The sequence below is a fragment of the Heterocephalus glaber genome, unplaced genomic scaffold (assembly GCF_053883595.1).
Source record: "Heterocephalus glaber isolate CG9 unplaced genomic scaffold, H.glaber_assembly_v1.0 deba00001442, whole genome shotgun sequence".
Lineage (NCBI taxonomy): Eukaryota > Metazoa > Chordata > Mammalia > Rodentia > Bathyergidae > Heterocephalus > Heterocephalus glaber.
Genome location: NW_028258296.1, coordinates 3,954,824 through 3,966,636, shown reverse-complemented (window position 1 = coordinate 3,966,636; position 11,813 = coordinate 3,954,824). Strand labels below are relative to the sequence as shown.

At 43.3% G+C, this 11,813-nt stretch overlaps 1 long non-coding RNA gene across 1 annotated transcript; it reads right to left on the bottom strand.

Moving 5' to 3' along the window:
• Positions 1–401: 401 nt before the first annotated feature.
• LOC110348380 (uncharacterized) lies at positions 402–10,921 on the bottom strand. The gene is made up of 4 exons (XR_015451909.1): positions 9,773–10,921; positions 8,834–9,270; positions 3,454–3,561; positions 402–526 (listed from the first exon to the last, which is right to left on the bottom strand). It is a non-coding gene; the product is annotated as an uncharacterized LOC110348380 (long non-coding RNA).
• Positions 10,922–11,813: the final 892 nt, after the last annotated feature.

Here is an 11,813-nt window from a genome sequence, read left to right as displayed (position 1 = left end):
GCCTCTGGGAGCCTGGACAGGCCAAAGACCCTGAGCAGTCAAGTCCTGTGAGTATGTGAACACCCACCATCCATCTGCAAAGGGCCTCATTGATTGCGCCCACAGTTTCTTATTCAATGTCCTACCTAACACGTAGTAGGAACTGAATAAATAGCTGTGAAATGAATGATTCTAACAATAAAGATTTTAAAACAGGACACAGAAAATACAGAGCTTTGTCATTGATAGTCTCTTCTGTTTTAGTTTTGAAACAGTGGACAGACCCTAACCTGGCACTGTCTGGATAACTTCAGGAAAGCCCCACGGCCACTGGCTTAGAAACAGCCAGTGCATCAAGGCGGTATGCTTTAACTCAATTTTCCAGGATGAGATATATTTGAACTCACGTTTATTTAATAAATGTCCTATCATAATATTTCTTCTGGAAGCTGTCTTCCTGTTTCTTTTTTCTTCCATGTACTGATGTACCAGTAAACTCCATTTGCTCTTCTTCCTGTTGGGTGAATCAGCAACTATGGGCCATCATCTGGGGGTCGAAAGAGAGAACAGAAAAAGCCGTCATTTCTCATTGCCCCACCATGCAGTGAGCACAGTTTTCCTGGTCTCTGTGATTAAATAGCATTGTAAATGAAACTCTGTCTATGCAAACATAAAGGAGGAAGACAAACAGCAGCATGAGGTTACATGGTTAAGACCAGGTGTAAGGTGTAAGGAGGACCAGTAAAAAGGGGCCTACTAGAAATAAAATTGGTACTTTCTACTTTGAAATGAGAGTCACTCGCCTTTCAACAGTATGTCTTACTAGCATTCAGCCCAAAGAATTCTATTAGAACACAAAACACTATCAAATAGACAGGCAAATAGACCTATTCTCATGGCAATAGAGGTCTGAGCTGGAGGGAAACATGTGAAATTACCTCTAAATCCTATTGTCTTTAATGCCACCACTAAGCTGGCACTGTAGACCTTACACAGGTAGGTAACTTTTCTGCCTATTGCTTTCTTTTACCTCAACACAGGGTGGTGATAAAGGAATCAAACACAACAGGGCAGGCCTTTGCCTTTGCCCTCCGACCATGTTTTTGCCATAAAATGTTCTGTTCCACAAACATAACTGTGCTGCACAATGTTCCTGCCCAATGTATCAAAGCGTTCTGTTCAAACAATGTAACTGGTTGTATTGCTGCACCATATTTCTACCTAAGGTTTCAAGAATGTTCCATTAACTCCACCCCAGGAGGTTCCTGCGTCTAGCTATGTCTCTGCCCTGAAAGGTTCCTCTCAACTTCCTTTCCCCAATTGTATATAAACTCACTCTCACTACAATGTGGGGGTCAGAATTCAAAGTGCTTAAACTCCTCTGAGCCAGGCAGCCGGCTTAATAAAGCTTGGTTTTTCTCCACCTCTTCCAGTGACTTTCAGATTCCGGTGTCTTCAAACTGCTTTAGCTGTCCCACAGAGCTGTAACACTTGGCTGTAATGCTGAGCTATCTCTTTTTCCTCCTGACAGTGATGTGACAGAAAAGTCACACTGCCTTGAGTCAGGAAGTTTACTATGCACTCAGACAAGTTCCTTACTCTCACTGCACAGCTGCTTCCTCTTTGCTAGGATCTGAGCTTGGTTTGTTCCCCCAGAGCTCACCCACTGGAAGCTTGGTCCCAGTGTGGAAGCAAGGTCAGGGTGGTGATACCTTTAACAAATGGGGCCGGGGGGTGGTTATTAGGCCCTCAGGAGACCCACTCTCAGGAATGGATAATGCTTTGCTCAGAGTGCTGACTGGGTCTTGCAGAAGTGAGTTTGTTTCCGGGAAGGGGTTGTACAGAGAGTGAGCCTGGTCTCTCTGCCTCTCATGTCCTGTCTTGCCAAGCATATGAGACATTTACTGGAACGGATCAGATGTCAGAGGCAGGCACTTGAATCTCCAGAATGGTGAGCTAATAAAACTCTTTTCTATATAAAGTACCCAACTTTGATTATTATGTTATAGCAACAGAAAATGGACAAATACATTTTTCATAAAATTGGGACAGTAAGACCTACCAATTTGATAAAGAAAATGAGAGACAATCAGATTAATGACTCTCACAAGGCAATCAAAAGGACTAGCAGAGGCAGAAACTAGAACATAGCTTCTTTTGTCTGTTCTGGGAGTGTTTCAAGGATATTTTGAATAATGAATTAATTCAGATGAGTCACATACAGTCCATTCTTGGTGTTTCCCCTCACAGAAGGAGGTTATTTTGGTAGAACACATCTGTCTCCCCTCCTCCATTTCCTGTATCATCTTGTTCTATTAATTTACCAGAACTCCTGTCATATGAAATTCATATTTGATATAAATTCTTTTGTAGCCAAAAGTTATCCAAGGCAATGGCCTTCTGACTCTTGAGTTATATATTTTTTTCAGCCTCAGTTTTTAAGTTTTCCTTTTCATGTTCTGTGCCCTCCTTCCCATCTATTCTCACTGTAGGTGTTTTATGTAACTGTCATGCAGTTTTTTGAAAATCCATCCAACGTGAATGCTGGTTACTCTGACAGACGTTTTGCTTCCTCTGATCTCCTGGGAGGGGGATTCTCTCTGATGCTCTTCTCACCACGTGGACCACAGTTTGACAGTGGAGGATGGGTTTGGTGAGCTATCAGCTTGGGTTCCATGCAGGTTCTGTAGGAAAGCCATGATTATGTTCTCCTCCTGACACTTTGTTAACTACCTTGTCCCTTCACTCTGCTGCCCTGGAGGAAGTATAGCCTGCTCTGTGGACAACATTGTTATTTCAAGTACACCATTGGCACCTACATTATGTCAGACCCAGTCAATGCTGGTTGTTAACTTTTTCCATGTTGCCCTTCTGTCCTCAAAGCTATTTCTATTCCCCACAAGACAAAAGAGGAAGAAAATTAAAAACCACTTCCTAAGTTCTCTTCTCTCTATATTAAAGGTCAAATGAAAATTATCAGAATTTGTTTGGTTGATTTTCTTTCCCTGGACTGATTTTATGGAGTTGGACACAAATTAGGAGACAACAACAACAAAAAAGGATCACATTTTCTTTTGTGCCAGGGATACATATATTTTTTAAGTTTTATACCATAAATCATTCCAATTTCCCTATGTTTCTGGAAGTTATTTTTGGCTTGATTTGTCTGCTTTATTGAATGAGTACTTCTTTTCTCATCCAGTTAAATACTAGAGGGTGCTTCGTCTCCATTCCATCATTTTTATGCAGTCATTACTGGTAGAAACTAAGATTATCCTGTAGTAGTTGTGTTTTCACATTTTATTAATTCATCATGTAATATCTATGTATTGAACACTTACTCTGAGCCAGGCTTGTACCTATATACTCTTACAAACCTGAGAAGGAAAAAATGATTTTTATGATGCAAAAATTGCATGAGCTCTGTTCCCAAACTCCACAGGCTACGTCATCCAGTAATTTTGATTTCCTTACCTTGGCTCCCTGGTTGGTGATACACAACCTTAACCTCATCACATCACCACCCTGGACTGCTGTCCCCTCCTCTTTGCTCCAAAAGCTTTGACAAATGCAGAAAGATCTCTGTAACAGATAGAAAGTCTCTTTGTATTCAAAGAACTGGAGAACTAAAATCACAATGAACAAAATTCATTAGTGTAAACTTTGGAGACACAGATTGCTATCCACATGTGACTTCTAAGAAAAAGATGCTACTTTGTCAACTATGTCAATATCTGTGAATTGTTTTGATTCCCTTAATCTATAGCTTTTGGGGGTGCCCTGCAGCCTATGCCTATGTGTAGGAACCAGGTGGGGCCTATCACCCCCAGGGCCATGTCGGCCCTGAGCTCTCTTGTGGGAAAGGATGGCATGCATGACACTGGTTTTGTCTCTTGCTTGTGTGAACAGGGTCAGCAGCACTAAGTGTGACCAGCAGTCCCTTTGACTCTTATTGAGCCAGTGTGGGGATGTTGTCAAGCTGCATACCACTTTGCAAATTGAATCTGCCATGCATGAAGCAGTGTACGTGCCTGGGGTGCAAACTAGAGTGATCACGAAGCAGGTGGACACACAGTGTCTGCGCTCTAATAAGAAATATGATTTTTGCATAACAATGCCCCACTGTTACAAGGCATTTCTTGGCAGTTAAGTATGAGCTGTTGTACTCTGTTATGCGAAAACTTAATCAAATGTCACCATAAGCCTTAAATTCCTCTTCAGAAGATTGTTCCATATGTTCAACTTTAGATCTGTAACCCTTCTTGCTTTGATGCTTTTAATGGTGCATTGCATTTTATGCAATTGCACCAACTAAGCAACTGAGGAATTGATGTATTTTGCAGGAGAGATTCTCCCAGGTGCTGTGATTTGGGAACAAGTTCATATTGACTTATCCCAAAGAATGTGACATCATCTGCTATTTTTGTAAGTCAGCCAAATTTAACACCTTTCTTAAATCCATAACTAAAAGAACCAAGAAGAAAGTTAAGATTCTCAGAATGTGTTATGTAAAGGATTTGAGTTTCTGGACCCCATGATCTGAAATTTTATTTAGCAATCCAAAAATCCAATTACAAGGTGTTGCATTTTGTTTTCTAACTTGGTCTTGGAGTTTCTTTCATGAGGGTGACTGTAAACTCCAGCTGTGCCCTGACAGGTCTCCAGGGACTTGATCATGAATATTTACAATGTGCCTTCCAGGGGACACTTCTTAGTCCTGGAAGACAACACGCTGCCCAAATGCCTGACCATGACCTGGTGGTCTCTCACAGGAGACATGTTTATACTGACACACATCTTTGTGGGTCTTTCCGGCCTGTGTTCAGTCTACTCCTACCCAGACAGCCACTTGGTAGGAGAGCTCTGACCAGGAAGGAAGGCAGGGTGAAGTGTGTCAGGCACTGAGACACAGAGGAGACAAAGCAACAACACAGGAAATCATAGATGTGGTTTAGGACCTCCAAGCCCAGAGATCCGGGGCAGCATGCCTGACTGTGCCAACGAGAAGAGGGAGCCATCAAAGACTTGCATGCTCAACCATTGACTGAGGAGCATGAGAGAGACAGAGGTGTGTGGCATTCAGACTTACTTGGGGTGCAGGGTGCAACCTGAGCTGATTTCACACAGGGAGCTCTAACTGGTGGGTTCTACCCAGCAGTCCTAAGGCCTTTGGGGTCCTGCTCACTGAGAGCTGGTTGCTGCAGCATTTCTGTGCAGTCTGGGCACGTGTGGGGACCAGTGAGGCAGAAAGCAGGTTCTACCTGCTCTCCTGTAAGGAGGTGGACACCAGGAGGTTGTTGCATAAGTGGACATCACATTAAGGAACTGGGACGAGGAACAGAACTAGAAACTATGTCATGGGTGACTAAGCCCATTCCTGGTATGAGAAAGTTAAATTTACACTCAAAATGATGCCAAGGCAACACAAAATTACAAGAAATCACTGCACAGAGTTGAAATGTAAATACTCTGGACAAAGAACTCATTGAATTCCTGGAGTGTTTAAGTGAATGATTGTATAGATCATCGTTCAATGGTTGTGTGCCTCAGTACCCACCATCTATGCTTTCTTCTCCTGGTAATGAATCATAATTTTCCAAAGGAAAACTAACTTCTCACCTGCTTTCTGCCTAGACTTCCCAAGGGGCCATATGGTTCAATCTCAATTTAAACACATTCTAAATGCAATCGGCATAGCACCACAGCGGGCCACATTCGGTGCTTGACTCTTGAAGAGCAGACAGATATTCCTGCTTGGATTTATCTGGCTACCTGACCCTTCTATGAGGGCTGACTCTACAGCCAGCACAGCCAGGGCTATTGTGAGAAACTTCTTTTCCAGGAATCATTGGAGCTGAGATTAGAGGAATGCTTGGAGCGGAGAGATGGAAATCAGACCAATGCAAAAAGTCAACATACAAACATGAGATCTCAGACAAGGAACAGCAGTTGGAATGTGGGATAGGTTAAGGCAGCACCAAGAGCGGGCTGTTGTGTAAGGCTGGCCTTTTTCTTCTTTCAGCTGTGTTATGTTTAGATCATCAGAGCTTCATTTAAATGCAAACACCAGGTATTCATACATTATATACAAGGAACATAAATCATAAAACATCTGTAGATCTGAAATATGCATTCATTGTAGATCTGCTCGCAATGTTTCCAGGCACTATGCACTTGAACTTCATACCAACATGACGAGAATGGCAGAAGATAAACCTATGGGGATTGAACATCTGGAAAGCATCTGTACAGCGATATTCCTAGAAAGCATCCCTGAGGGCCCTGGCCGTGGCTTATGGTTCAATGAATTAAACATTTCTAGGCAAAATTCAGGAGGAGCCAGAAGGCCATTAATTTTAACATGGAGCTCCTGTTTCTTGCCCAGAACATACTGGGATTCTGCAGCGTCCAAGTCTGTCAGGACCAAACCAATGAGGTGGTAAATGCCCCTTCCCAGGTGCTAAGTGTTGGGCTACAGCTGGCAGAATGGCAGCTCTGCTGAATTCTCTCATCATTAAATGTTTTTTAACGACCAGCGGCACAAAGGGTGTCAGCTATTGAAGAGCCACTCCTCTTCAGAATGCAGCTGCTGAGGACTGCGAATCCGTCAGCCCCTGAGCAGGTATCCCAGCAACAGCACCTGCCACTGACTAACTGCAGGCCAGTGGGTCTTCCAGCCCTTTCTTTCCTTTCTCTTATCTGTCACCTTCTTCCATAGCTCTCTTTACCCCTCCAACCGGGCCCCCCTCTCTCTCTAAATCTTGAGTTCTTTGTGTCCTGCCTCCTCTCCAGGGATGTTCTCATAAAGACTATTCAGGGTTCACACCTTTGGTGCAAGCACTTCTGTTGTACTGATCATACAGTGCATTCCCTCCTGTGTTCTGTCTTTTGGAACCATCCGTCCTTTCTCTCATTCTCTCCCAATGTTCCCTCTTTTCCTCCAGCTCCGGGGTGTTCCCTCATTCTCCACTGTATCAGCCTAATCTTCACTTGATGTTAGCCAAAAGGCCGAGAAGGGCTATCAGCCTAATCTTAACAAGAGTGCTTTTCTCATAATTTCCCCTCAGGAAAATAGGTGTTTAATAGGGAGACTGCAACAAACCCCATCCCTTCCCTCCCCAGCCTACATCGTGACTCTCTCCTTACTAGCACAAGTGATTTTGTTCAGATACCACCATTTCCCCACAAAGCCTCTTGGTTCCAGGGAAATTTTCTGCACTCTCAGCTCCAGGGGAGGATCCTAGTTAGAAGAGCCAAGCATGATCACCTCATTCCTTTTTCCAAAGATAGGTTTAGAGAAGGAAATCTCATCTAGTGAATGAGACATGAGAGGAAATCTACTGGGTTCTCAGAAGAGTTTTCAGGGCCTTAAGGAAACCAGAGGTGAAAGTGAGCCCTTTCTTCTAAACGCCACCATCATGCTCGGATATGAGCCCTGGACTGTGGCAGCCATCCTGTCTCCAATGGGAAGTAAAAGCCAGCACTGGAGAGGAGCTAAAGACTGCTGTCCCGCCCATGGGACCACTCAGACTTCCTGCCACAGGAAGGGGATAGAGGTTCTTTGTTTAAGAGAACTTGAAGCAAGATTAGCTTTCAGCCATAAGCATCTCAGCTGATACAAATATCCATTCTGCAGAGAGGCAAATTGTAGCTGCACCGCTGCCCGACTTAGGCAGCTCAGTTACTTTGTCTAAGCTCCTTATCTTCACCAATATAACGAAAAAGTCCTCACAAAATCAAACAAGGCTATATTAATATGTGCATCTTGAGGATGGTGACCCCTCCTTTTTGATATTAGGATGACAAATCCTGCTCCCCAGTTTCCTACAGGGGCCTATGGAATTTTTTGTGTTCACAACTCAGCCTTATCTTGGAGCCCACAGCTTCCTGGCTGGCAGCTCCTCGAACTTGCTGTGTCTCATGATTCCACTGTTGCTCAGGGTTGGTAGAGGTTGAGACAGATGCCTGGGTAGCAGTGGGCCTGAAACATCACCCTGGCACTTCTATGCCAGAGATCTCTGTTATTATTCCTTCAAAATGAGAAAGAGAATACCTCTGGACATTTAGCTGAGGAGGTTCCTATAAGGTATCTGGGTGCCTGAAGAAGTGTTCATTGCAGTCCCCACAGTGAAGTGCTTGTGTTCCTGCCTGCTGCAGCGCCCAGAGACACGACTTCCACATCACCCATCTGTAGCAGGTGCTGCAGGCTAGCTGTTTACACTCCAGAGGGTAAAACATTAAGAATAGCTTTTCTTGGACCAACTAACAGCCTTGATTCTGAGCTGACCTAGCTTCTCCTAGCAGATCCTCCACACACAAGATTTAAACCCAAGAGTGATGCGAAGGCCACTTCTCTGCTGCTTCTACCACTTTTGCTGACAACCACAGTCTTGGAAGCCTGAGAATTTTCTGCAGCAGTGAAGATAGAGGCCCCTGATGCTGTTGTGCTGGTTTTGCTGGCATGGATCATGGCTGAAGGGGGGTGGATCTAGAACCAGCGATAGTGGTGGCATCTTTTATATTCTCAGCTAGCTGGTGGATGAGGTAGAGAATTCTGCTTCCAGCCATGTACTGATTCCTCTACTTTGCCATCATGGTGTGACATGGTAATATCCTGCCTGCTCAGGACAGCACTGCTGGAAATAGCCCAATGTTGGGTCCTCAGGTCCTTCCAACAGTTTTGTAAGCATCGATGTTAAATCATTTCATGCTCAGAGTTATATCTGGGATCTGGAACTGAAGCCCCCACTGATATACAGCCCGTTTCTCCCCAGGATGGAAATAAACAAACAGAGGGGAGCAGATTGAGAGCAAATCTAATTATGAGTGCCACGCTGATCCCCAAGGAACCCACCTGCTCCTCAGAAGGATGAACCACATGGTTATGTTATCTTATAAGACCAGTCCTCTTCCTTCCATAAAGAAATGGCACCCTCCATGGCTCCATTTTGTTCCCCCAAATCTGGCATCCATTTGTGTAAGTTTTCCATCACTATAATAAAATACTAAAGGTAATCGACTTGTAAACAGAAGGGTTTTATTTTGACTCACAGTTTCAGAGGTGCCAGTCCACGGCTGGTTGGCCCTATTGCTTTAGAATAGGCCAAGGCAGCTCCTTATGGCAGGCGCATGTGGCAGAGCAGTGCTGATCAACTCATGGGCAGGAAGTGGAAGAGGAAGAGATCACAATCCCCCCTGCAAGGGCTCATCTCCCATGACTTGAGGGCTTCTCAGGAGACTGCACCTCCTGAAGGCTCCACGACTTCAGCAGTGCCACTCTAGGGACCAAACCTGCAACAATCCAAGCCACAAAAACCAAGCTCACGTGCTCTGTCACACATCCAGATGCCTTGAAATCCAGTGGCTGATGGGTGTAAGCCCTTTACCCAGGCGACTTCTCAGCTCCTGTGCACATCAGTGGGTGTGAAGGGACACAGAAGGGGACGTGCAGCACCTACTTCCACCCCCCAGGAGCCTCTGTACCCTGCCGTGCCTGGACTGACAGGGCCACTTCTAATTTTATTTCCTGAAAATATCAGCCCGGCCACGACGCCCTGCTAGATCTAAGAAACATGATTTCACTGTCATAAGGTGACAAGTGAAAACAATGACACTCAGCCACACTAGGTGTTAATATATATTCTCTTCTTTATTAATTCGGTTTGGAGCAAAGAATTCTACTAAAATGATTTGCGGTTATTTTAAACGTTGTCATGGAATTGTCAACTAGACCCAATTAACATTATATATAATATTGGTTTTTATTTTCAAATTCAAACACTAGAAAAATTACCTCTTGTCACTCAGATATTCTTCTCTCTTAATCACATTCCGCAGAATTTCCTAGATGGAGCTCATCGTACAGCATATCCATCCATTCAACAAACGCTTTACCGAATGCTTCAGGCCCTGTTGCAGACATTGGAAATGCAATAGTGCAAAAGCAACAGGTACTCACCCTACAGAGTTTTTGTTCTGGAGGTTACAGATAGTTACCCAATCAAGACGTCGCCCGATATTCCTAAGCTCCTGCTATGGTCACTGTCCTCTCCCTTTCTTTGCCTTTACATCTTGCTGTAATCACTCTTTCTCCCTCCCTCCCTTCCACCTTCCTCTCTTCCTTCCCTGCCTTCTCTCCCTTCTTCTCTTCCATACCCAGTGTTTATTGCCAGACACCATTCTTGGAAATAGGGATACAACAGAGAACAACCACAAAAATCAAAAACACAAAAGACATTCTACAGTCTTGGAGCAGGAGAAGGTAGACAATAAATAAGTGCAGAATGAAGAATAAAATTAACAGTGCAATGGAGGGAACTGACTGGGGTTTAGAGAGTGACCAGAGTGAGGTTATGGACTTCGGAGGGGGTGGTCAAGGGAGCTGAGTGCCACCAGCTCAGAAGGAGTTGGCCATGGGAAGAGCTATAAGGAATGGATAACAGGCAGACCCTGCAAGAGTGAGTTCAGAGACCACAAGGCAAGAACTGCTGCTCTTAAAGAAAAAGAAAGGAGGCCAGGGTGGCTGGAGCTATGTGGACACGTGGGCGAATGGCCGGAGAGAGCCTGCAGCATGGACAGGGAAAGGCCATGCAGGAACTGCTGGGCACTGTAAGAAATCTGGTCGTAATGTCATTGAAATAGAGCAGAAGGACCTCACTCACCTGCACTCACCTCCTCTCCCTTCAGATCCTACACAGGCCTGTTTCCCAGTCTTTGTGGTCCCGTGGTGTTGGTTACTGATGTAAGGTCAGGATGAAGTAGAGAGAGGCTCACCTAAGATGTCAACTTTTTTTTTTTTTTCGGTCAAGGTAGAGCATTAAGGAAAAACAACTACTACCATTAACTATCATTATCATCTCATTGAAAAGAATATTTTAATACAAGTAAAATAAAAAGTTAATAGAGACACGATCTTAGAATTCTCTTATAAGTTTTTTTATCTTTTTTCATTCTTTTTTTTTTTTTTTTTTTTTGGTACCAGGGATCTAACTCGGGACCTTGCACTTGCGAGGCAGGTGGCGAAACCACTGAGCTAAATCCCGGGCCCTTCTTTTTTATTCTTATTCCAACCTTAGCCATTAAATGGAATTTGTCCTTGGGCCAGTATTTTGGACACACTTCTCTTTTTACGCTTCTATCTAATCATTCCTTGCAATTCTAAATTCTGCAACATCTTCATATTACTTTTTAAATCTACTCCTTTGATATAATTATCAGGGGAAAGTTCCTAGTCATGTTCCAAGCTCAAGAAAATGATTTTTAAAGTGAAAAGAACTCCACAGATCTAGATGCTTGGATGAATGCTTCTAATTTGAATAACTGTCTCTTTAGAATGAACTGAGATTTCTTATACATTATGCTTTCTTTAAATGTACATGAGTTAGTATGACAAACATCTCCTGCTTTGTTTTTGTGTCAGATTCCTGACTTTCATCTCCCTGGGATGTAGGAACTGTACCTTGGAGGCTGTCCTACATAGAAGATGTAATCTATTACTCATTGTATGCCAGAAAATATATTTTAAAACTTCTGTTTAAATAGCATTATCATAGTACTTTTTAAATCATTTGTAATGAGACAAAACTTATGCAAGAAGAGGATCTTAAGAAAGGATATTTTGGAAAATAATATACCAGCTTTAATTTCTAATTAACTGAAAATACTATTTGGCTAAGTAAGTTATATTACTTCCTTAATGCTTCAGATCCCAAGCTAAAATTCTGAATATTTTACATGAAAAGTAAAGACCATCAAAACTATCATGGGAGAGTTATTGATTGCAAGTCATATGCATACTGTCATGCTCTATAAGTATTGATTCAAGAACTAAACAA